This window comes from Phascolarctos cinereus, unplaced genomic scaffold (genome assembly GCF_003287225.1).
Source record: "Phascolarctos cinereus isolate Bilbo 61053 unplaced genomic scaffold, phaCin_HiC Scaffold_9;HRSCAF=440, whole genome shotgun sequence".
In the NCBI taxonomy this organism is placed as follows: domain Eukaryota; kingdom Metazoa; phylum Chordata; class Mammalia; order Diprotodontia; family Phascolarctidae; genus Phascolarctos; species Phascolarctos cinereus.
The window spans coordinates 105,735,615-105,762,559 of NW_027556402.1; the positions used below are offsets into that span (position 1 = coordinate 105,735,615).

Consider the following 26,945-nt stretch of genomic DNA (forward strand, 5'->3'; position numbering starts at 1 on the left):
CATGTGCATGTGTGAGATTTCTGACTCCTAGAGTATGCAGATTCCTTATGCTGGTAAAGCATAACATTATGCCAAACAAAAACAGCTTGAGAACTGCCACTCTAGCAAGTCACTGATCCCCTTCCATTTGTCCATGATATTTAAGCTTGGCTTCCAGTAAAGTTCTACTTTGATGCCTGGTTGTCATGCAGAGATGGCCCTAAAAAGAACTGAAACTGAGGGGATGCCCATCCATTGGGGAATGGCTGAACAAGTTTATGACATATGAATGTGATGGAATACTATTGTACTGTAAGAAATGATGAAGAGGATGATTTCAGAGAAACCTGGGAAGACTTGTATGAACTGAGGCAGAGTGAAGTCAGTAGAACCAGGAGAACAATTTATCCGCTAACAACAATATTGTAGAGATAGTTAACTTTGAAAGACTTGGGAACTCTGATCAATACAATGGCCAACCAGGATTCCAAAGGAATTGATGAAACAAGTTGTCCATCTCCTGATAGAGAGGTGATGGACTAGTGGAGATCAAAACATGTCTGTGTGTGTGTGTGTGTATACACACACATACATACATATATACATGCACACATACATATACACATATGTGGACATCATCAATGCAGGAATTTCTTTTGCTTAACTATATATGTTTATAACATGGGTTTTATTTTTCTTGCTTTCTCAATAGAGGAGAAGTGAAGAGAAGGCAGCTCTTTGTTTGAAAAATAATTTTTAATCTATACCAACAAAATGTGTGCTCTGGAAGGACCTCTTCAGTGAGGATTGTTTTAAGTCTGGGCCCAGTAAGAACCAGGCTTTATATCTGTTAAGCATGGTCCAGCCAAGCTAAATTTGGAGAGGCCTGTCAGCACTGACTTGACTGATGATAGATGAATTTTTTTCTGCCAAAGGAATCCATGAAGACTTTGTATTAAGATTTGGGGTAGTGGCACTTGGTAAGGCAAAGGGAGTATCCCTGCCCCTGAAATCACAGATCTTGAAAGTATTAAAGTTTTTAGGAAGTTTTAAGAGCTGTAAGGACTGTGACAGTGGAACATTTCCTGTGGAATGCACAAATGAGACATGCCCTGAATGAGTTATTTCATTGTCTCACAAAGGTCAATGTGGGGGATTTTTTGCTGAGAGAGAGTTTCTGATAATTGGTATGAATGTCACACTTAAGGAAAGAAGGACGTTAAAATTCATATATTTAGCTTGGATGCATCAATCAATTCCCAATAAATACTGGGCCCCACCCCTTCCCCATATAGTGCTTTCCGACAGAAAAAGAATTAAACAAAACTTATTGGCAACACGTGTAACTTTCCATTTTTGTCAAAAAGGAATTTTTATCAGCCATTATGTCTTCTCTAATGGTAAAATCAGAAGAAAAGCATTAATTCAAAATCTTGCAGTCACTTAGCACCTTAATATTCCAAGAGAATGCTTCAGGAAATACAACTTATTTATTTTTTCTCTCTATTTATTTACTTATTTATTTTTTTAAATGTTCTATTAATGCCTCTTTTTTTTTTTGAAACATCACGATCATTTCTGGATCTGATACCTGTACTCATATTCCTAGCCCCAGAATCAAACCTATTCTAGAAACAGAAACAAAAGCAAAACAATAGCAAAGCAAAAATAACTGATACAGTAGCCTCATATGATAATGTGTGTGAATAACGATCATCCTCCATAGTCCATCACTTTTCTGACCAACCGACAGTGAGGTGTACTTCATTATTTGTTCTCCCAGACCAAGATTAGTTATTAAAATTACCCAGAGTCTGACTTCCTTTTAGCAATCTTTTCATTTATATTATTATAGTCATGGTGCACTTCGTTCTTCTGGTTTTATATACCAGATGAACAGCCTGTTCAGTCATTTCCCAACTGATGGGCACCCACTTTGTTTCTAGTTCTTTGCTATCACACAGAGAACAATGCAACTCAATTTTCTTACAGCCATGGGTTCACTGCAGAGTCTGCTTGTCCTCTTTCTCATATCCTTTGGTCTAAGAGTGTCTCTTAGGAGGGTGCATTTCCTTTTATCATCCCCATGATTTCTTCTTTAATTTTTAGAGATAGGGAATTAAAATGAAAGAGATTTCTTTTTATCTCTGTCTCATTCTCCCAGAGCATCATATGCTTTGAACAGGCCAAGTTAAAGACTGCTTGGAACTTGTCTCTGTTGAGAGAGAAAAAAGAAGTGTCAACTCTCTCCACAATCATTTTAAAACAACTTATATGTTACTATTCATTACTAGAACTCTGAGTACAATAAGACCCAGTTGCTTTGAGTCCAGTTCAGGAAGATCACCAATTACTATTTAATCTTAATCACCTAAATGACTTAAAAAAAAAACTAACAAAAAAGCCTTACTCCAAAACCCATCTTTTTTTTTTTTGATTCATAGAAGTAAAAAAAGAAATGGCCAAGTATGGAAGAAATCCAAAATCCTAGGCACTAATGGCAACAACTGGAAGCTACAAATGAGGAGGCCAGTCCTAGAAAAGAAAGAGATCCTCTATTACTACCGATTTCTCAAAGGAAAAAAAGATTTTCTGGAAGAACACTATCAAATCTTTCTTAGGGCTTAATCAGCAGAGTAGCTTGATTCATTGGCATTCATCATTTATGAAACTGGTTTTGTTTCTTCAGAAGTTTCCAGAAAGTAGAAAGTCTTCAGAACTCTAGGTTAAAAAAAAGGGATAGAAGCCTGCTCTGGAAATTGGAAGACATTCCCTTTCTTCTCAGTTTTACCTATGAGGGAAAAATTTAAAATAGAGAAAATATTTTCTTTTATAAAATTGTTGCTACTAACTAGTCAACAGAACAAATTATTTTTCTAATGTAAAGACCCACTAGTCCAGGTTGCTAAGGTGCCCTCTCCCACTGAGGGATCCAGCCATGGACTCAATGTGCAAAGTAGATCAGGTATGGGACAGCTATTTATTTTTGCCAATACAAAAGAAATCCTTAAAACATAATGTGACATTTATAAGCACAATGACAAAAGGCTTAAAACATTCAATAGTAACCTGTTACTTCTAGTATGCTCTTCCAGGAGTTTGATACCTAAAACATTAAAACTAGAAAGTTTTGGGGACTGTTGAACACCTTTTCATGTTTGAAACTTGTTCTACTAGAATCTATTAATTTCCTACTTTATGGTAGGTGTGGGGTGCATCATGTCAAAAACTAAAACAGTCTCTCCCCTCAAAGAGTTTACATTCTACAGGGCATGATACAATAGGACCATATTGTTGTTCAGTTGTGTCTGACTTTTTGTGACCCCATTTGGGGTTTTCTTGGCAAGACACTGGAGTGGTTTGCTATTTCTTTCTCCAGGTCATTTTACAGATGAGGAAACTGAGGCAAACAAGGTTAAGTAACTTGTCCAGGGACATACAGCTAGAAGTGTCTGAGGCCAGATTTGAACATAGGAAGATGAGTCTTCCTGACTTCAGGCCCAGGACTCCATCCACTGAGCCACCAAGCTGCTTGTAGACAAGTTCAAAACATGTACAAAGGAAATGAAAAGTAATTTGCAAGGAGTCAAAGAGCACAAACAAATAATTGCAGAGGGGATGAGGCTAGGTCTCTTACAGTGAGTGATATCTGCCCTTGAAAGCTATGGATTCCAAAAGATGGAGATGAGGAGAGTGTATTTCAGGCCTGAAGTATAGCTAATGCAAAGACATATCAGGAAGTGGATTGCTCTGTATACAGAACAAGAAATATGGCAGTTTGGCTAAAGCACAGAGTTCATGAGGGAGAATAATGGAAAAATAGTCTGGAAAGAAAGTTTGGAGCCAGATTGTGGAGGGTTTTAAAAGCCAAAACTCTGGGGTCACAGATGGATTTAAGGAAGTTGCCTTCGACTTTGGCAACAAGAGACACAAATGGTTCTAATACAAGGAGGGAGCTAATTTCGTTGACCTCCTTAATACTTTGCTCTGACATCGAAACTGAACAGCCCCAAACTCTGAACAAGCCCAGTCTCTAACCTTCATTTTTAAAAAATGTATGAAGTGGAGATAATAATTCTTATCCTTTCTCTGCTCCATAGAGGGGAGAGTAAGAAGAAATGTGATAGCATGAAGAAAAATGGCCATATTAAGAAACGCTTTTCTTAAAAGGGAAGGAAAACAAATTATGTACTTAATAAAGGGGGAAAAAAGATGGATTATGTTCATGACTCACATTTATAGGGTGCTTTAAGCTTTACAAATAACATATACCTTTAGTAGAAAAAAGAATTCTAGGAAATGAGAAAATATAGAGGAAGAGAGAGAAGAGGGAGACAATGATGATGGCACATGTGACTAGGTTGGTTTTTTAAATATATACATAGATACATACAAAAATACATATAAATGTATATGTCTATATATGTGAAGATATATGTGTGTATGTTATATATGTATGTATTAGCTTTCACAAAGGGCTGTTTATATCAAATACACAAAAAGAAATAGCCTGCCACAGAAGGAGAGAATCACCTGCCAGGGAAGGAGGGATCATCCTGGCCCCCAACATTCTTGGAACAATCATTTCATTGTACTCTCTTAGTTGCCTTACCTGAGCCTGCCTCCAAAAGAGTGTCCCACTTCCCCATACACCTCCCTCACTGCCTTCTTTCCAGCTTTCCAGCTGAGGCCAAACCCTCTTAGGGAAGATTATGACTACCTTTAATGATTAATAAACTCCCACTCTATTATACCCTCCCCATCCCAGTGGTTCTGAATCTCCAGCTTGTCACTATTCAAATCTATTCTCTGTCCCCTATTGACCATCCCCTTAATCCCATTCACCCCCTTCAACCCAGTTCCCTCTAAGGTCCCACTTTAAAGCTTCCCATGCTTTCCACTGTTTTCTTTGGAATACCTTCTCCATAGGTAACTAACTTGCTTTTATCTTAAAACCTTTTCCTTTCTCACTCCATCTTCTTGCACTTGTTGAGACCTGCCCCCCCCTCCGATGGCCGGCCTTTCCCAGCACTGGTTGTACTTTCACTCATAAATACTGTCCCCTCACTCTCCTTGCCGGCCACTCCCACCAACTCACTGGTTGAGTTGTGAGAGATGGAATACTCCTTGCTCCCCATTGCCACTTTCAGTCTCTCCCTCTACCACCATTTCCTCCTTTGAGGTTCGCTCAATCCATATTTGCCACCCAAAGGAGATTCTGATAACTGTTTTCTACCAAGTTCTAGGCCACTCTGCTTTCTTCAATGGGTTCAGTGTCTGGCTCACAGTCTTTCTCTCCTTCCCAACTCTTGCTCTCACACTAGGGGACTTCAACACATACATTGATACTCCCCAATTACCCAGTTCCTCAACGTTATTTATTTCCCATGATGTACTCCTGCAGCACACCTCAGCTACAGACATAGCTATACCCTTGATTTTGCCATTGTCCACAAGTCATGTACTTCCATGTTCACGAACTGTGAAATTCCCTCAGTTGATCACAATCGGTCATCTTTTCACCTCTTCTTCTGCCTTGCAACCTTTAATCCTGTTCTTCATCCTCACTGCATCCCCAATCCCTCCAATTCTTTCAGTGGCTATCCTCTCTTCCTTTCCTTATCTTGACCTTTTTATGAACTAGTTCAACTTTACATCATCCTCTTCTTTCAAGTCCCTTGACCCTTTATATTCTCACTAATCTTGTCTTGTTAAACCTTAGCCTTCAATTACTCCCACCATCTCTCATTTTCATTCCTTGTCACATGCTTGCATGAATGAAGCCAGAGAAAATCATGAAACCATGCAAATTTGTCTCTCATCATCTCAACTGATTGCTCATCTTGGCCAGACCTTTTTACATTCTCCTACTCAATCCACTATTGCACTCACCCCACAGTTTTTCCAAACCTCTTTTTCCCTCCTCAAATCTCTCTCCATTAAATTGTGAGTTCCAAAGTGGGCAGGAACTGACTTTTACTTTTCTTTGTATCCCCAAGCACTTAGCATAGTGCCCGGCACACAGTGAAGGGCTTAATAAACGCTTGTTGACTTGACTTTATTAACAAGCTCAGAAGTTGCAAACATTTCACCTTTAGACTTGGAGATATACTCACTGCTATATTACCTTCATCCCTGGGGAGGGAGTGGGCTCAGATTTAAAGTAATTTCTACAAAGAATTCACCAGGAGCCTTTGGCTTCTGCCAAATCCAGGGGTGGGCTCTATACCTCAAACTTCTTGCTCTTCTGACCTTTAAGAGCTCACAAAGTAGTAGCCATTGCTAATCTCATTTACCTAAAATAGGAAAATAAATGCAAAGAGGCAAAGAACAGAGGACTGTATCCATGGGCCATATGCTAAGGCTTCCCTTCATTGGGATGCTTATAGCATAGCTCTTTCTCTTCAAGTGCCACTGGGGAAGAAAAGCACCATAACCATTTTGCAAAAATGGACAATCTTACAAAAAATATGACTTAAAAGGACCAAGGGGAAAGTAATTTTCACCGTGTTCTCTGCCATGTTAAAGTCTCACCTTGTAGAGGAATGTCTCATTGAAGATTTATAACTTAACAGAAGAGGACAACTCCAGAACGCAAGAAAAAGAATGACTAAAGAAAATGATGAAATTGTTGGAGAGCAAGTCATAGATATGCTGGTTAAAAGAACCAATGTAGCTTTCAGAGACTGTGGCGGGGAGCCTGGCTGGAGCTGTGGCCAGGTGCTGACCTAACAGGACCTGGTCTTACATTATGTTCTCAATCCTTTCGAACTCCTCAGAAGAAAGGCATTCCACAAGTCGAAGAAGGGGTCAGAAATGGGCAGGACAGAGCTTCATAGCCACATTGACTGGATGTAAGGAGCGAAGAAAACACATGACTCAAAGGTGGCTCCAAGCTTTTGAGCTAGGGTGCTGCCCTACAAGTTTGTTTTTACATTATTATTATTATTATTATTATTAATTATTATTGTTGTTGTTGTTGTTTTAACAATATGTGTTAATAAATTCAATAATAATGTAGGAAGTTTTCATCTTGGTAAAAAAAAAATAAGGCCTAAGGATTTTCAGACATTGGATTGCCATTTTTCCCTTGAACATGGTTAGATAGTATACATTTTGGTGAATCTCATCAATTTGTCTACTCTCTCCTCTGATGCAGATTTGAATGTTTGTGTGACTTTTCAGTGTATCTAATTCTTTCATGTTTTCCCATAAATCTTCAGTAGACAATCTACCCAATGATAGTCTTTCTACTTTTTTTTTTAAGATGGGGAGAGGGAAGGGAACAGGTATTTATTAAACTTACTCTGTGCTAGACCCCACCTTAAGTGCTTTACAAATTTTATCTTATTTGATCTTCATAACAACCTGGGGATGAGGAAACTGAGCCAAGCAGGGGTTAAGTGACTTGTCTAAGGTCACACAGCTAGCAAGTGTCTGAAGCTGGATTTGAACTCGGGAAAATGAGTCCATCTACTAAACCACTGTGAGCCTATGATCTCTATTCTAGATAAACAGATAATATACAAACATGTTTGTATATTACCTATACATGTATTTGTAAATATGTGTTATACATACACACATAAAATTTTATATAAATATACAAATACATTGGTATATTATCTGTATATGCATTTATAAGTATTTGTAATTTATATAAATATATACTTATAAACACATATCTAGATATGTGTTTATGAGTATATATTAAATGTAAACTTACATAAATATACAAATACATTTCTATATCATCTATGTATTTGCAATATATGTTGTATATACACAAATACATTTGTATAGTATTTATACGTGACATAAATGTTATATGTACCCACAAATATAAATTTATATACATAAGTACATTTGTATATTATCTATATATGTATTTTTAAATGTTTTATATATACTTAAATATAACACATATAAAAATTTATATATACAAATACATTTGTATGTTATCCATATATTTGTATCTATATATGTATTTGTAAATATGTTATCTACACATGCATGTTATATATACGCAAATATAAATTTGTATAAATACACAAATATATTTGCATATTATCTACTTGTGTATTTGTAAATTTATAAATACATATTGTACATATACAAATATAAATTTATATAAACACACAAATACATTTGTGTATCTATCTACACATTTGTAAATACATGTATACATATGAATATAAATTTGTATATCTATTTGTCTATTACATACAAATAAAATATTTGTATAAATACATCTATATATTATTTTTAGATATATTTGTAAATATGTGATATATAACACAAATATGAATTTGTACAAGTATACAAATACAGCTATATATTATTTATGTGTATATTTGTAAATATGTATCATATTTTGAATTAACATACAAATACCTGTGCATATTATCTAAATGTGTTTGTAAATATGTTATATATACAAATATAAATCTTTATAAATATACGAAGACATTTGTATATTATTTAAATGTATATTTGTAAATATATGTCATGTACACATATATATATATATATATATATATATATATATATATTTATAATGTCTGTGTAAAACAAACATGCACAATACACTCAAATGGATTGGCGATCTCATCAATTCTGAGGTTCTCTTCAACAATGTACATGTGACCTATGCATTCCTGCCCGACCTTTCTGACTCTTATCCTTGGCCTCCCAAATGTCCTCCTCAAAGTGTCAGCCAATATGTTGGAAGTCTTCCTCACCTTCTCCTGATATGGGGGTCTCTGGTCACATGCCTGTCATCCCTTGCCCTTGCAATGGGACCAGCCTATACTTTCTTTCGTCTATACAAGTCTTGGGTGATATAGAATATAAGTAGATGTTTATATGAGTGTTAAATATGACCAGCAGCAAGGTATAGCAGATTAAGTGTTGGGCTTAGAAGTAGGACCGCCAGGATTCAAGTCCTGCTTCTAACACATATTAATTATGGCCAGGAATAAGTCACTTATTTATGACTAAAGGCAGTTATGTGTCACAGGGTATATAGCTCAGGGCCTGGAGTCAGGAAGGCCTGAGTTCAAATCTGGCCTCAGATACTTACTGGCTATGTGACCCTGGGCGAGTCATTTAACCTCTGTCTGCCTCTTTACAGTCTTCAACTGTAAAACGGGGATAATAATAGCACCTACCTCCCAGTGTTGTCATAAGGATCAAATGAGATCATATTTATAAAGCACTTAGTCAGCGCCTGGAACACAGTAGGTATTTAATAAATCATTGTTTCCTTCCTTCCTTCCTCATCCTATCAATGCCCTAGGCAACTCTCTAAAACTCCAAGTCACAGATGAGCTGCTCATCTGCATCTATGGAGGGACTTTTCTCACTGGGAGTTCCCTTAGTTCCTTGTGATTAAAATCACAGATCTGGACCACCTCCCCCCCAAAAAAAAAACCCATATATAAACTATAACACATGTTCGTACAGAGGTAGCATAGTAGAACAGAAGGTTAGGATCAGGGTCAGAAAGATCTTGCGTGCCTCAGACAACTTGTCAGGATTGATCTGCTAAGCCCTAGACCAGAAGTTCTCTATATCGCCAAAATCACTATACTTCGTATATGTCTGTATAATCTACCACAGAAACGTTTGCATCAAAATACAACCATTTGGCCAGAACGAGTTTTTCTTCATTGGATTGTGACTGCTGGCCCCTCCAGACTTATGGTTTGGCAGTGATAGTCCTCAGACTCCACAATATATTGTAGGTTCTCTCAGGGTTTCTAACTGTCAGGGCCTGGAAACTAATATGAATCCTATTTTGTTCAGTGTTCCAGGTCAACAGAAGCAATTCGTTTTCCACTCTCAGACACACAAACTTCTCAGAAAATGTAAATTAAGTTATTCTTACTGCAAAGATATAAACAAGTTTACATTTTATTCTTATTTACATTTTATAAATGTATTTTATTTACATTTTGTTCTTATGAAGTTAGTCTTCATCCAAAGATATAAGCAGCTGGGTGGCATAGCAGATAAAGTGCCAGGCCTAAAGTCAGGAAAATTCATCTTCCTGAGTTCAAATCCAGCTTCAGATACTTACTAGCTGTGTAACCTTGTGTAAGTCACTTAACCCAGTTTGCCTCATCTGTAAAATGAGCTGGAGAAGGAAATGACGAGCCACTCTAGTACCTTTGTCAAGAAAACTCCAAATGGAATAATGGAGAGTCAGACATGACTGAACAACAACCCTAATTCAAAGATATACAAGAGAGGAAAAAAGGGAGCATGAAGAACCTTTGACCGGCTTGAAGGGCAATAATACAGCCATTGTGTTATACCAAATTCTTTCAGTCTCCTTAAAAAGAAATTAATAGCTATTCAATCATAGAATCAGAGTTAGAAATTAACAGAAAAGCTGGCATCATCTGGAAAGTCTAAGACCTTACACAGATAGGGCTTCCTTCTACCTGTCTGAAAATTAACCCACATTTGCCTGATCTCCAATAATAACAATAATCATACCTGCCACTTGGGTGATATGTTACCAAACACTTTCACATACATTATCTCATTTAATCCTTGCCTTAATCCTGTTAGGTAAACAGCCAAGTATTATTGTTTTCCTCATTTTTCACAGATGAGCAACCTGAAAGGATCTATAATATGTGGTAAGTGGCAAGGACCAGACTAGAGCTCTGCTTTTTTGATTCCTAGTCCAACGTTATTCTCCACTTATAGTGATCTACCCTTTCATTAATTCAATTGATTCATTCATCCTATAAAAATTTTTTTGCAATTACTGAAACACAGTTGTAATAAACTATAAATAGCTACCATTATGGAAATGACAACAACCCTAAAAGGTATGTGATACAGATTAATTGTGAAGACTTGAAGAGACGATGAAACATACTTCCCTCCTTTCCACAGAACAGGGGTTCTTAACAATTTTTATGCTTTCACAGGCTGGCAAAGCCTAGGCATGCTTCCACAAAATAATATATTTAAAAGCATAAGACAAAAGACCTAGAATTATGAAAAAACCAATTATATTGAAATAAAGATATATATTTTTCCATGCCTAAATTCACAGATCCCCTGAAATTTATTCACAAACTCCCAAGGGTCCACCTGTGGATCTCAGGTTAAGAACCCCTGCTATCAAGGCAAGAGACAACCAAGCAGAATGCATGTGCCTCAGCCAGAGTCATTTTTTTGGTTGGCTTGGCTTAGCTTTAACTGTTCTTTGTAACAAAGGAAGGCAGGAGGTTGTATATCAAGAAATAACTGGCATAAAAAGCAAAAGGCATCAGTTTAAAAAAATGGAGAGCACTTTGCTGGATGTTGGGCAAGATATGACTTGAAGCTATGGCAAACAGAATTGCAAGTTTATCCAAATCCTCAGTCACCAGACTACTGATGTGGGAATGTTTTCCCAAGCTTTGTATATGAATAAATTTAGGTAGCCATTTTATAGGATATATGGAAACACTGACTTCTGATAATTTAAGCTCTATCATGATTTACAACAGCTTCAAATATCAAAGCCTATTTAGTGCTACTATGCTAAACAGAGAGACAGAGAAAAAAGGAGGAAGAGGAAAAAAGTAAGAGAAGTAAAATAGCAGAGCCCCAAGACCACACAAGTAGTAAGTTAATTGCAGGGCTAAGATGTGAACTCAGATCCTTTCTCCATTTCAAAAGCTATACATTAAGGGAAGAAATCATGAAGCACTGATGACTGGGTCCACTATACATTTTTGCTTTCTAATTTCAAGTGAGCCCTCATAGCAATCCCTTCACTTAATTCTTAGACCAAACCCCTGGTGTAAGTGTAAAAGAGCAGTTTGAATCCTGTTTCTACTACTTACTATCTGTTTGACCTAGGGCAGGTCACTTAAACTTCTGGCATCAGCCTTCTTATCTGTAATGATGACTATGATGACTGACATTTATATAGCAGTCAATCCCTTCTCTCTTTGCAAGACTTAACTTCCTTGTGTAATCAGAAGTAAATACTTCTGAGGAGGAACAGGGTCAAAAGAAAGAATAGAATAAATGGGAGGGCAGAATGGGATTAAGGGAAATAGAGTTAGTTTTTCACAACATGTCTACTATGGAAGTGTTTTACATAACTGCATATGTACAACCTATATTGAGTTGCTTGCCTTTTCAATGAGGGTGGGTGGGGAGGGAGGAAGAGAGAAAATTTGAAACCTAAAGTTTTAAAAGCATATGTTTAAAAAAAAAAGTTTTCACATGCTATCAGGAAATAAGAAATACAGGAAATGGGGTACAGAAGTCTATCCTGCCCTACAGGAAAATAGAAGGGGAAGGGGATAAGAGAAGGGGGGAGAGAAAGAAAAGAGGACAGACTAGGGGAACGGATATTCAGAATGCATGCCATCTTGGGGTGGGGGGAGGGTGAGATGGGGTGAAAATTTGAAACTCAAAAACTTGTGGAAATGAATGTTGAAAACTACAAATAAATAAATTTATATTAAAAAAAAATTTTTAAAAACCCATAGATTAGGTTAGTTTTCCCCTACAAGTTGACAAAACTCTCCTCAGAACTTGATTGGCCCAGAGGTCCAAAGGCCTCCTTTGACACAGTTTCCTTATGGCTTCTGGCTATAATGAAGCAGCTTCCAGGTCACCTAAGGGAATAAAAAGACCTATTCACAAGGATGTGGGGCCCTTCACACTTGGCTGACATCCCAAGGCTCAACATCCTTTTTGGTCTTTCTGGTTAAACTAATTTCCGTAGGGAGATAGGGGAACCAGTCTAACCCAGTTGAGCAAGGTATCTTAATTGAGTATCTTTTGTATGTTAGGGCTAAGCAAATCTCCTTTTGTTAACTGTTAAATGGCCTGCAAGTGTCTCTTTCCAACAATGAAGCCTTATTCAATCCTTAAGCCACATTAAAAAATCAATAAAAATCTATTTAAAATAAAATAAAGGGAAAAATTCAATTTCCAGAATCAATTTCATCTACCCAAGTAAAAGATCTGTTATGGCAAGAATGAAGACAAATATCTATATTTACAGAAATTTTAACATTGCAAATCAGAGAGAGCCTAGGTTCTTTGTCTTCCAAGTTAAGTAGCTGTGTGATCTTGAGCAAGTCACTTCTCCCCTGGGCCTCAATTTTTTCATCTGTAAAATGAGTAAAATGGCCTAAATAACCTCTCTCTAAGGTCAATTCCAACTCTAACATTCTTGTATTCTATGATTCTAAACATCTATTATGTGCCAAGCACCAAACTGAGGGGAAGGGGAAAGGGATGGGAATAACTCTCTATCTATCTATAGATCTCACCTACTATGTGTCAAGCACTGCATTAAGGGGTTTATAAATATTATCAACAACTCTGCATTGTGGATGCTGTTATTATCCTGATTTTACAGATGAGGAAACTGAGGAAGAGGTTGGGTGGCTTGCCCAGGGTCACATAGCTAGTGAGTGTTATGTGTCTGAGACCGGATTTGAACTCAGGTCCTCCTGACTCCAAGGCTGGAGCTCTATGACACCTAGCTGCCCCTAAGGCCACATTTGAACTTGGGTCTTCATGACTCCAGGCCCAGTGCTCTATCTACTGTGTCACTCAGGTGCCTCCAGCTAGATTCAGAATAAGAGTATGTTTGCTATTTTCAAGAACTAAAAATTTAGTTGAGAATTCAAGATAAACAGCAACTAATGTCAAATGAGTGGGATAGATTGTAAACGCTATAAGAATTAGAAGGAAGAAGAGTTATAGCCAGGCATGACAAATTTGAAAATGGATACCCTGATTTGCTTGAGTTCCCTACCCCCTATTACAGGTAAGAACTGTATGAGGACATGCCTTGACATACCAACAATCCTTTGCGGTGACTGAGCACAAACCTAGCTGGATGTGCAGAAAATCAGCAACTCTGAAGCCCATTTAGCTCATCCCAGCTTTGAAGTAGACCCTGCACCATTTGGTGGTTTATGGACCTTCAAGAGACATCTTTATCGCTAGAGACTCCCCTAATTGTTGGTTATGGGGCTCTAGGACACATCCTGTTTTACATCTCCTTATCTTACTGTTTGTGTTCAAGCCTTGAACTGTCAGGCTGATTTGTGTATCAAAGGGCTACATATCTGACACCTGGAATTCCTTACTTCTCCTCCTGGATCTCCCCTTTCTTGGGAATGGGGACTATTTCCTGCCTTTCTCCCCAAATTCCCTGCCTCCCTTCATTTGAAATATCTCTCTTTCTATCTATATCTATATATCTATATGTATATATATATATATATATATATATATATATATCTATATCTGTCTATCTATCTATCTATATACACATGCACATATATATCTCAGTCTTTCCAACTGGGCCTTGAACATGTCAGAACAGACATTGTTCCAGCTTGCAAGCTTATTCTCAGGCAATAAATGCATCTGTGTAAACTGTGAAAAAAAAAAAGACAACTTCCTTTACAGAAATGATTGAAGCCATCTGATATTAGTTCCTCCATTTTCCTTTTTCCTTACTTCTATATCACTGACCTCTAATGTATGTGAGAACTCTGACTCTGACCATTTTTACTTTTTCCCAGGTTCACTGTAGCTATTTTAAGTATCTAATAATCATATCCAAAGGTTCCACTTAGTACAATGCTTTCTATTGCAGGACCACGCATGAATCATCAATCCAACTTCAAAAGCATTTAAGACATAAAAGCAGTATAAATAATAAGAAATCAAGTATTAGAATTGTTTTGTCCCTAACCTCCACACACAAATGAGTGGAGCCCCTTACATATTGTAAGGAGAGGAAGTGGATAGAAGTCTCCCAAGGGAAAACTTATTTTGGGTTAAGGAATCTGTCCATGATCACATAGGGCAGGAGGGGGAAGGTATTGGGGCTAAGAGTAAGGAACTGTCATTCATTTTCCCATCTCCCCTTTATGCTCTCAGGGTAGATATGAATCTGTTGGAGTCTCTTCACTTGGTTCTGGGGTCACTAGAATTCTTCTAGACCCTGGGTTCAAGGATATCATGGTAGTATGGTTCTAACTACACCCTGAAGTTTGCCTATATGTTAACTGCAGTTCACAAACACCTCCAGGATGCCCTGGACATTGAAGAGTCTTCCCTCTATGCTGTTCCCCAGCTCTCAATTATTTTTCTTCCTGGGAATGGCTGAACAAGTTGTGGTATATGAATGTAATGGAATACTATTGTGCTATAAGAAATGATGAACAGCCTGACTTCAGAAAAACCTGGAAAGACTTGTATGGTCTGATGCTGAGTGAAGTGAACAGAACCAGGAGAATGTTGTACACAATAACAGCCACGTTGTGCGATGACTAATATTGATAGACTTAACCCTTCCCAGCAATACAAGGATATAAGACATCTCCAAAGGCCTTGTGATGGAAAATGCTATCCACATCCAAAGAAACAACTATAAAGTTTGAATGCAGATCAAAGCATACTATTTGCTTTTTTTTCCCTTCTGTTGAGTTTTGTTTCCTCTTTCTGGCAGTTCTTCCTATTGATTCTAATTCTTACTTACAACATCACTAATATGAAAACATGTTTAATAGGAATGTATATATATAGCTTATATCAGATTGTATGCCATCTTGGGGAGGGTGAGAAAAATTTTAAACTCAAAAGCATACGGAAGTGACTGTTGATAAATCAAAATAAATTAATTTTAAAAAATTATTTTTCTTCCTACAATGAATACTAATCGCCCTGTCTTACCACCAGAGAAGACCTTTATCAAGAACAACTACCCCTATTATATTTTATTTTTTGAATATTTTATTTTTCCCAATTACATGTAAAAACAATTTTGAACATCCTTTTCTCCTAAATTTTGAATTCCAATTCTTTCCCTCCCCCCTGTTCCCTCCTTCCTGATATGGTAAGCAAATTCATATAGGTTACACATGTGTAATCATGCAAAACTTTCATGCAAAATGTTCGTATTAGTCAGTAAAAGAAGACACAGACAAAAAAAACCGAATAAATAAAGAAAATGAAAAATAGTATGCTTTGATCTGCATTCAGACTCCATCAGTTTTTTTCTCTGGAGGTAGATAGCATTTTTCATCATGATTCCATTGGAATTACCTTGGATCATCACATTGCTGAGGACAGGTAAGTCATTCACAATTGATCATTGCACAATATTGCTGTTACTGTGCACAATGTTCTCCTGATTCTGTTCATTACACTTTGCATCAGTTCATGTAAGTCTTTCCAGGTTTTTCTGAGAGCATCCTGCTCACCATTTCTTATAACAAAATAATATTCCATAACAATCACAGACCACAACTTCTTTAGCCATGCCCCAATTGATAGAACATCCCTTCATTTTCCAATCCTTTGTCACCACAAAAAGAGTTGCGCATATATATATATATATATATATATATATATTTATATTTATATAAAGTAAGTCCTTTCCCCCTTCTAAAAAAATCTCTTTGGGAAACAGACCTTGTAATAGTCTTCCTGGATCAAAGGATATATTTTATAGCCCTTTGGGCATCCCTACTGTATTTTAGAACTCTCTTTGTCTTTACTCATCCTCTTCCTTTCCCTAGGTCTAAGTATGAGGTGGACATCTTCCTTTCCAATGTTAACTACTTTACCTTTATGTCTTTGGTCTCATCTGCTCCCCCTCACTGATCTTTAATCTCTCCCTCTCTATTGGCTTTTTTAACTCTCTGATTACAAATGGGTGCAAATCTCCCCTATCCCCCTATGTCTGACCCTGCTTAGTTTGATGTGCTGCATTCTACAACTTCAATATGTAGCTTATTCTTATTTCTTTTTCTTTTAACCTACCACTGCTAGTCCATGTTTAAAGTTTTTCCCATCTGAAAGATATCTTTAAATTTTATTTCCCTGTCCGAAAAAGAAACTTTATTAAAACAACAACAATAACAAAAACACACAAACACTTAACTATACACATGATATGACCAAATCATCTTAAAAGTATTCCTCTTAGTAGAAACTCTTTGTTTTTAACTCTTGGTATGGTCAGAATTTAGTATGACCACAGCTACTTAAAAGTTCTTTTGAGTTCTTGTGGCTATGATGGCTTTTTTGTGTTTTGTTTTGTTTTGTTTTTTTGGTTAGAAAATGGGGTTAAGTGACTTGTCCAGGGTCACACAGATAGTGAGTGTCCAGTGTCTGAGGCCAGATTTGAACTCAGGTCCTCCTGACTCCAGGGCCAGTGCTCCATCCACTGCGCCACGTAGCTGCCCCAAATTATTATTCTTTTTTTTCCATTTTTTTTTGAGGGGGTCTAGGCAATGGGCTTAAGCGATTTGCCTAGTGTCACACAGCTGGTAAATGTCAAGTGTCTGAGGCCAGATTTGAACTCCTGACTCCAGGGACAGTGCTCTATCCAATGTACCACCTAGCTGCCCCATGTGATGGCTTTTTTGAATGGGAGTTTGTTTCCATCCTGTTCCCAAGGATCACAATAATTTCTAAAAGGAAATGATAGTGAAGATTTCTGCCATATAATTATAGCTTTTTTTTTTCAAGCTTATGGTTTGCTATAGGATCTATCATCCTATATCCTATATCTCTCCTCTCCTTCATTATCATACCTTAAGGAGTTTATAACTCTTGATTCTCCTTCACCATTCACTCCTCAACATCCTAGCTACTTGTCTTCTCTTTCCATTACTACACTGAAACTATTTTTTTCTAGTCACCAATGACCCCCAATGAACAAAAATGTTTCTTCTTACTGACTTCTGTAACATTTGACACTGTTGATCCCGTGTTTCTGATACTCTTTCCTAGCTCAGATTCCAAGAAACTGATTACTCATTCTTGGTCCCCTTTCTAGATTCTTCTTTCTTCTGCTTTCTGAATGTAGACATTCCCCAAGGATGTCTTTCCTCCATTTTCTCCTTTTCTATCCCTAGAATCTCTCACTTGACCTTCATATCTGCTCTCTCCCATGGCTTCAGTTATTACTCCTATACAGATAACTCTTAAATTAATATTGTAAGATGTTACCTCTCCCCAGATCTCCAGATTCACATTTCCAGCTGTTTATTGAAGATCTCCTCATAGATGTCCCATTGCCAGCTCAAATACAAGTGCAAAGCAACTCTTTATTTCCCCCAACAAAACTGGATTCCCTAAATCCACATGATGTTCTAGGTACTGTGCTAGGTACTTGAGTCACAGACAAAACAAAAATCAGTCCCTGCTCTCAAGGGGTTTGTGTTCTACTAGAGAGATATACAAACATGTAAACAGATAAATGTATTTAGGATAATTGGAGGAGATAGTGAGCCCTAGGAACTAGGTGGATCAGGAAGGGCTTGCCATAGGAAATGGCCCATGAAGGAAGCTAGGGACTTGTATTCATAAATTACTCAACGAAGTTGGAGGAAATCCCACAATTGTCCTGACTGAGCATTTGTTACTGCTGTTGAGTTGTTTTAGTCAGGCCCTCCTCTTTGTGACTCTTTTTGGGGTTTTCTTGGCAAAGGGCAAATATACTGGAATGGTTTGCCGCTTCCTTCTCTAGCTCACTTTACAGATGAAGAAACAGAGGCAAACAGGGTTAAGTGACTTGCACCCAGTCACACAGCTAGTGCCTGAGGCCAGATTTGTACTCAGGTCTTCCTGACTCCAAGTTCACATAGCTGTCCAATTCAGTATACATTATGTAATTATATTATCCAATATCAACTAGGTCTTCACTGAAGTAAGGCAGTCCTTTTATTCTTCCTTAAATTTATTCCTAATCTCCTTCCCCCCCAGAATCTATTATGAACCTTTTCTTTCCTCTCATACCCCACAGTTCCTACTTCTTCTCTCTAGGTTGAAAACCTTGCCTTTCTGTCGAAATGTAACCTCAGTCCCAAAGCCCATTGGTATGGGACTGTTTCCTTATTGGTGGAGATGAATGACCTGGTCTGGGTGACAGGTGCAGAACTGGCCTGATCCGGAGAGTTTCAGCCTTCCTCATTCTCCTTTGGGACTCTCCAAGCTTCAATTTCTCTTCAGAACCCCTCAAGTTTCCGGTCTTTTTTGAGCATTGAGTCACTTCTGGCATTTCTGGCTTCCAGCCTTGAGAGAGAAGGTAGAAGAGGCCACTCTCACTTCAAGTTGCTGAAGAAAATGACTCTGGGAAGACAAGAGAAGGAACCAGCTGTCTCCATTATGTCCCTATTCCCTGCTAGCTACTCTAGAGACTGGGGAGTTTCCCCTTGAGTGAGATCAAGGACTCTCTTGGTTGAGCTAATTTATGTAGTTCCCAATGGGAGAGTTCCTTCACTCTGTATTGCCTGGTAAATATTCTATTTATACTTTCTTTGGTTTCTTTTTTGCTATAATTTGGATAAATGTGTTTCTTTCCTATTTGCTACATGTATTCATCATGTAATAGGTATTGATATTTTGCAATTTGGTATTAGTGAAATTTGGGTCCCTCTTCCCCCAATTATAATGACAGAGTGATCAGAAGTTAGCTTAAACTTAATTGATGGGGTATGGGCTCTGGAAGCCGACACCCCCCCTCCCCCTTCCATTAACTTTCCCACTTGGCCCTGGCATTCACCTGAGGCTATAATCCTTATAACTGTCCTAGCATCCTGGCTTTGACCCTGCCCCAATCTCCAATCCTGTTATCTCTAACCCAGCCCTGATTGTCTGCACCTAGTCATATCCTAGACCACCACTCCTTAATTCCATCTAGACCCCTTCCAGTGGTTCAGGCCCCTGGCATTCACCCGGGGCACCAGACCCTTCCTGGTCCTTCTCTGTTACCTCCCAGTCACCCAAGCTGTTGGTCACTCCTTGATCACATCCAGATCTTCCCATAGTCTTTCTGTCCATCTTGTCTCCATCAAAATGCTCAGATTCTTTAAGAGTCTGGCCATATTATATTCTCCTTACAAAGGCTCAGAGTCTTAAAATCTTGCCTGCCTGTTTTAATAAACCTTGTCTCTGACTGAAAGAAGATGAGTCAAATTCATTTGAGGCAGGCCCCACATCTTCTGCCCTTGAATTTTGGGGTTCTCAGCACCCCTAAACCTCAACATAATCACTTAGACTAATAATATTTAAGGGAACAGACAGATATAATTCTAGCCCAGGAGGCCCTCTCCTTCAAGAGAGTAAAATAGCTTTTGGCCCCAACTTTCTGCTTCCCTTCGTGGAAGGAATGAATTTCCTTGGGAAAGTTATGGGGAGAGGAGGCTAGAGCTGTCTATTTTGCCTCCCTTTAGGCCACACACTGATAGTCCTTGCCCCAGGTAGGTTTTTCTACACTAGGAGTTCTTTCCCTACAGGAAAAAAAAATTGGGATTGTTCCTCATCTATAAAACAAGAGGGTTGGACTACATGGTCCCTAAGGTCTGTTCTAGATCTCCTCCTCCCATTCTCTTCATCTCAAAATCCCTTGACATCCTCTCTCACTGTCTCCTTTTTCTGAGTCTCTTCTTTTTCTTTCTTTTTTTTGGGGGGCAATTGGGGTTAAGGGACTTGCCCAGGGTCACACAGCTAGGTAAGTGTCAAGTGTTTGGTCTGAGGCTGGATTTGAACTCAGGTCCTCCTGACTTCAGGGCTGGTGCTCTATGCACTGTGCCACTTAGCTGCCCAACTGAGTCTCTTAAAAAAAAAAGGGTAGTACTTCTCCTTGCCAAAGCTAATCCATCTACACATGCACTGGATCCCATCCTCCCCTGTCTTCTCCAGCAGACACTCTGACCTCCCTCCCAATCTTCAACTTCTCCCTAAGAGCTGATTCCTTCCATTCTACCTCCAAATATGCCCAACTTTCCCCAAGCATTAAAAAACCTTCACTAGATGCTACCATCCCCTCAAATTATAATCCTATATCTCCCCTCTTTTTCAGCCTACCTCCTTGAAAAAGTTTGTCTACACTCTCTCCTGTCACTTCTCAGTCTTGTGAAGTATGGTTTATAAACTCATCACTTAACTAAAACTGCTCCTCTCTAAAGTTTTCAATAATTTCTTAATTTCCAAACATGGTGGTCTTTTATTAGTTCTAACCCTTTTTGACCTATCAGCTGTGTTTGACACTGTTGACACTTTTTTCCTGGATACTCTCTCCTCTACCATTTTATGACAATATATTCTCCCATTTTATGTCCTACCTATCTGACTGCTCCTTCTGTCTTCTAAGTAGGTTCATCATCCACACAATGCCTCCTAATGAATGCCCTGAATCCTTTTCTCTCTCTCTCTCTTTCTCTCTTGGTAATTTTACCAACTCACATCAATTTAAATATCATTTATATGCAGATGACTCCCAGATCTATATATCCAGCCCCAGTCACTCTCCCAAGCTTCAGTCCCAGATCACCAATTGCCTATTGGACATTTCAAATTGGATGTTCCAGACACAGCTTGAACTCAGCATACGTCAAACTAAACTCACCACCTTTCCCCACTAAATCCTGCCTTCCCCTCAACTCAGCTATTTCTCTCAAAAGCATCACCATCCTTCCAAAGTCTCAGTTTTGTTATGCCACCATGTCCTGGACTTCTCACTCTCCCTCACCCCACATATCCAATTAGATGCCAAATCTACTTCAAAACACTTCTCACCATTTACTCAGTTACCACACTAATTCAGGCCCTTGTCACCTCTCACCTAGATTTTTGCAATAGCCTCTTAAACTGGCCATCTTGTCTTAAGTCTCTCTCTGCTCTAATCCTATTCACTGCTCTCAAAAGTAATTTTCCTTAAGTGTGACTTTGACCATGTGACTATACTACTCAATCGACTCCAGTAGATTCCTATTGCCTCTAGGATAAAAGAGAAACTTTCCTGTTTAGTTTTTTCATTTTTTCTCAATTGCAAGTAAACAAAAATTAATATTCGTTTTTTAAAATTCTGAGTTCCAAGTTATCTCCCTTTCTCCCTCTCTGATATAGATCATACATATGCAGTTATGCAAAATATTTCCATATTAGCCATGTTGCAAAAGAAAATGCAGACCAAAACAAACCAAGAATAACAAAGAAAGTAAAAAAAGTATGCTTCAATCTGCATTCAGGCTCTATCAGTTTTTCCTCTGGAAGGGGATAGCATTTTTCATCACCAGTCCTTAGGCATTGTCTTGGATCACTGCATTGCTGAAAATAGAAGCTAAAGACTCTAAGAGGTAAACAAAGTAGAAGTATGTTCCATAAATGGAGGGCAGCCTGTTGCAAAAGCAAGCAGGATAGAGATGGAGGGGAGAGAGACAGAGACAGACAGAGAGAGACAGGCAGACAAGCTGAGACAGAGTTCTCTAATCACATCTTTCTCCACAAGGAAAACTAACTATATCAATTTAGAAAAAAAAGATGGAGAAGATAAGGGGAGAACCATAGTCCAAAGACCCCCAACCATTATATTCTGTAAACTTTAAAGTGATACATAAATTTTAGTTATTATAATAAACTGTCCTCTCATTCTTTTTCAGAGATATACTCAGTTCACATGTATCTTCAAGCGAGTGACTGAAGGCAGCTTTAATTTTTGCTTTTTTACATCAGAGGAGATGAGAGATTGACTTAAGATCACAGATTTACAACTGTAGCTTAGAGGTCATCTGGGGAAATTGAGGATTGGACAAATACATAACTAAAAGAGGCAGAATGACTATAAGATCTCAAAAAACATTAGTGTTCTTTCCATTGCACCATGCAATTTCTCAGGTCCTTCAAGTATTATTTTTCTCCATGGCTTGTAAATTTTATTAGCACCTTTAAAACTATGGGGAAGAGTGGGGCTCTGCTGCTAGTATCAGGTAGGTTTTTCAAGGTTGTTTTTTTTTTTACCTTTTTCTTCCTAAGGGTTTAGTACTTGACATATCATTAGGGTGGGAAGGTAGGGTGTGAATACTGTTTGTTTAGCTGTAAGTTTGCCACACCTTTGGGTTTCCATCTTATGATTAAAACTAAACTAGCCTTGCTCACAACCCCTACCTGGTTTTCCTCCTTTATTAGGGTGACTTCATAATGCAATTATATCCCAGTCTGAGGTCGATTTAGGTGGATTTAAACAGGTAAGTGAGAGGAGAATGTAGGTTCCTAACCCTCTGATTACTGGGAGATCCCAGAATCACCTTCAGACCTAAGCAAAGGAAGATTCTGAATAGCAAATTTCAACTGGGTGAATCAGGCTGTATAGTTGCCCAAACGTTTAGCCTTAATCTCTGACTAAGCTGCTTTGTTGAAGGTAAGTGGGATCCACCCCTTGGCTGGAATTTGTGCACCGTATCTGAAAGTTAGGTATGGAAGACCAACTCTGCTAAGGAATCAGAACGCACTTTTCAGTTCTCTCCCAATTCCGTCCCTTTTTTTCTTGCTGGCTTAATACCAAGTTACCTAGTGGCTTTGCTGAATGGGATGGGCCATAATAAAGGTTTAATTTCTGGACCTGCCTTCAGTTCCACCAATTCAGAACTAACTGGGCAAATATGTTTCCTGGAGGAGTTATTTATTACCGGCAACTCAAAGAGGATTTACTGCCCTTTTTAAGGGAAACTAACAGCAATTATTGAAGGCATTAGCAATTTTGGCAGTTGAGTTTTCACTGACTCATTTCTCTGTCCAGTACTTTTTTTATACATCTGAGTTTCTCTCTCACTCCAATTCCTGGGTCCTGGAGTTAGGTAGGCACTGGAGATGAAGCTCTGCTCAGTTCATATGTGCCTCAGAATTTTCTCCTTTCAAAGAATAACAGAGATTCTCTAGCCTAGAGGTCCTTAACCTTTGTGTCATAGACCCCTCTGGTGAAGCCTAAAAACCCCTAACTCAGAACAATTTTAAATTCAGAAAATAAAATATACAAGATTACAAAGGAAACCAATATTTTGAAATAGCTATTGAAATTTTTTTTAAAGCAAGTTTTCAGGTCAGAAACCCCAAGTTAAGAATACTTTGATAGTACAATCTCCTTTCCCATTCCTAATTTACTATTGAAGAAACTGAATCCCAATTCAATTTAGTTCAACAATCATTTATCAAATATCTATTATATGTCAGGTACTATGCTAGCCTCTAGAGCTAAGATGAAAATGAAAACAGTCCCTGCAGTCAAAGAGCTTTTGGATTATTGAAAAAAACCAAATTTCCCAAGTGTCAGAGCTAGGTTTCAGACCCAGAGCTTTTGACACCAAGTCCCATGTTCTTTCCATTATATAGCATAATATAGTGGCGTGAACCTTCCATTTGGAGTCAGAAAGCCTAAGTTATTTAAAACTTGGTTCTGCTCTGTCCCACCCGTGACTTTGGGCAACTCATTTAACCTCTCTGAGTCTCGGTTTCTTCATTCATAAAGTGAGAGGAATTTGGATTAGTCATTCCAAAGATTTCTAGGTAGGAACTAGGTAGTTCAAAGATTTTAAGATGTCTTCAGGCTCTAGGATGATTTCAGAAGAACCTGGAAAGACTTACATGAACTGATACAAAGTGAAATGAGCGGAACCAGGAGAAGGTTGTACACAGTAACAGCAATATTGTATGATGAACAACTTCAAGTTGTTCAATAGCTATTCTGTGCAAAACAATGATCCAGGACAACGCCAAAGGACTCATGATGAAAAAAGCTATCCATCTCCAAAGAAAGAATTGATAGTGTCTGAATACAGAACAAAGAATGCTATTTTTCACTTTCTTCCTTTTTGGTTTGAGTTTTCTTCCACAAAATGACTAACATGGAAATGTTTTACATGATTGCACATGTATAACCTCTATCAGATTGCTTACCATCTCAGGGAGGGGGAGGGGAGGGAATGAGAGAGGGATAGAATTTGAAACTCAAAACTTAAAAAAAACCAACCAAATGTTAAAAATTATTTTTATATGCAATTGGGGAAAATTTTTTTTAAATAAAAAAGATTTCTTCCAACTCTAAGTCTATGATCCTTCAGCATCCAATGTCCTTCAGTGTTACTTGTTTTTCTATGGGCTCTAGGAGTCTTTACACATGGAAAGAAATCAGCATTTATTAAGTACCTACTAAGTGCCAGACACTATGCTGAGCACTTTACAAATATTTGATTCTAACAGCAATCCTAAAAACTAGGTGCTATTATTATCTCCATTTTACAGTTGAGGAAACTGAGGTGAGATGACTTTCCCAGAGTCACACAGCTAGTTTAGTGTCTGAGGCCAAATCTGAACTCAGGTCTTCCTGACCTGAGGCCCAGAGCTCCATCCACTGTACCACCAAACTGCCTTGGCTTTCAAGGACCTGAGCTTTCACTGGTTTAAGTGCTCTACCTACCTTCTACTAATGGTAAACAGTTATCCAGAGTTGCTGTGGAGAAAAAAAAAATCCGTCATCCTGCGGTCCATTATTTCTGAACTTAGCTGGATCATCTGAGGACAGTCAAGTCACCAGCATCTGTGTCAAAGGTTGGTGAGAGCTAACAGAACCTAGGTTCTGCTAGTATAACCTTCCCTTTGGAAGCCTAGGGTCACCTCCACAACAGGAGGCCTTAAGTGGAGATATACACAATCTATATTTGTATCAATTTATATATTTTGCCTTTGTACTCTGAGCACCTAAGATAGGGCAAGGCACATAGTAAATAGTTGCTTAATAAATACTTGTTGAATTTAATATAATATGTAGTACATTTTTCTAGAGTTGGGGGGGGCTGTTCCAGACCTGATTTCATTAGAGGGAAATTTTAGTAAGGCAGTCTACCAATGCAGCTCGGCCTCAGTTATGCAACTTCCAGTCTTAAAAATACTAAGGTAATTAAGTGACTGGCCCAGGTGCACACACCTAGTTTGTGTCAAAGGCTGAACTTGAACTCAGGCCTGTCTTGATTCTGAAGTCAGTGTTACATCCACTAGGCTATCCTTCCTTTCATGAGCCCCCAGGTGGACATTCAGTCAATAAGCATTTATTAAGCATATCCTAAGTGCCAAGCGCTGTCCTGAGCACTGGGGATACAAAGAAAGGCAAAAAAAACCTGTTCCTGCTCTCAAGGAGCTCGTTCTAAAGAGAAAGACAACATGCAAGCAACTATATACAAAACAAGACGTGGATCTGTGCACTGTACTCACCTGCCCCCCCCAAATACAGAGCTCATAATATCTAGGTTTCGTACAAAACTTAGGACTAATTTTAGCGCCCCGACACAGTCCTAAGCAGTCTCCAACACCCCCACCCCCACCCCACTCCCCGCCCTCGAACTCTGTCACTCTCTGTCTCTCCCTTCCTCCGGGAATGGCCGAGCAATGATAACACAACTAAGAAAGAAAGATAAGGTCGGGAAAGAGGACCAATAAAACTTCAGATAAAGTTTCCCCGGAAGTTCAGCAGCTCGGAGGTTTCTCATCTTTCGGGCTGACCAAATACCTCTCCTCCGCAGCCGCGCCCCGAGCCTAGCAGAGGCTGGCAGGTACCTCTTCCTCCCCCCCCCCTTGGTTTTAATGTCCAGCGTGCGGGTTTCCTGTTGACCCCGGAAAGTTGGGAAAAGGCAGAAAAAGCCAACGCCAACCCCCTCCTCGTCTGTGCCCCTCCCCCAAGTCCAGGCTCGTTCTTGGTTTTGTTTCGTCTGTCCCGACCAGTGGTCCGCTTATCCGGGGCGGGTGGCCTTGGGTCCCCAGCTGGCTAGTGGGGGCAGGCTGGCAGCAGCTAGTCCCTCCCCCAGGAGGGCGAGGCCGGGACAGACCCGCCTCATCCCGGGCTCCCAATCTGGAAGGCGGGGAAGAAGGAGGAAGAAGAGGGAAGGGGCTAAGCTAAGGAGTGAGGAGCAAGAAAGGAAAAGGGAGAAAGAGGCTGTCTTTGCGCGGAGGAGGGCGGAGGAAAGTCGGCCGGCTGCCCTTTTCTGGGCGCCTCCCGCTGCCCCCGCCTCCAGCCCTCTCTCCCTCCCCCTTTTTGCCCCACTGTCCTGGCAGGTGGAGTCTGCCAGAGGAGTTGCGGGTTCTCTTCCGTCTGCTCCGGGCACTGAATTCCCTCCGGCCCCGGCAGAGTCGTGGTG

The 26,945-nt window shown here is 38.9% G+C and overlaps 1 long non-coding RNA gene across 1 annotated transcript; it reads right to left on the minus strand.

The window, feature by feature from the left end:
- Positions 1-819: 819 nt before the first annotated feature.
- LOC110213691 (uncharacterized) lies at positions 820-26,091 on the minus strand. The gene is made up of 3 exons (XR_002326079.2): positions 25,235-26,091; positions 18,898-19,113; positions 820-2,194 (listed from the first exon to the last, which is right to left on the minus strand). It is a non-coding gene; the product is annotated as an uncharacterized LOC110213691 (long non-coding RNA).
- Positions 26,092-26,945: the final 854 nt, after the last annotated feature.